Source organism: Anneissia japonica, unplaced genomic scaffold, assembly GCF_011630105.1.
Source record: "Anneissia japonica isolate Jap-2015-1 unplaced genomic scaffold, ASM1163010v1 scaffold2471_len1564793_cov202, whole genome shotgun sequence".
Lineage (NCBI taxonomy): Eukaryota > Metazoa > Echinodermata > Crinoidea > Comatulida > Comatulidae > Anneissia > Anneissia japonica.
In genome coordinates this window covers 3226-3733 of record NW_022709610.1, presented here as the reverse complement: position 1 = coordinate 3733, position 508 = coordinate 3226, and positions in this window count along the sequence as shown.

Below are 508 nucleotides of genomic sequence, written 5' to 3'. Positions count from 1 at the left end.
TATAAGAGACAGATGATAAGCTGACGGGGTGCCAGCTCACAAAGTAAGGTGATTTTTAACTACTTGAGCGTGATTTTTGGGGGTGGGGAAATTGGAAAGGGGGGTGGGGAGGACGTTCAACAAAAAATGAAAATTTTAATTTTTTAAATAATATAACCTCTGAACCAGATGAATTTATTCAACCTTAATGAATGAAATACAGTATTTCAATGATTTGAAAATTGTACTATCAGAGGCCTTCCACTTCAAAAATGGTATTTCACCAACCATTCGCTTACAGTTTACCAGTGTCAATGTAGTGTCGACTATTCCATCTAATGCAACCTGACGTACCTCAATGTTCGTTCTTGGACACCCATTCGTTTTTATTAAGGAAAACTCTAAGTAATATAACCGTGGAACCAGATAAATTTATTCAACCTTAATGAATGAAATATTACAATAATGATTTGAAAATTGTACTATCAGAGGCCTTCCACTTAAAAAAAATAAACAAAAAAAAAAACAC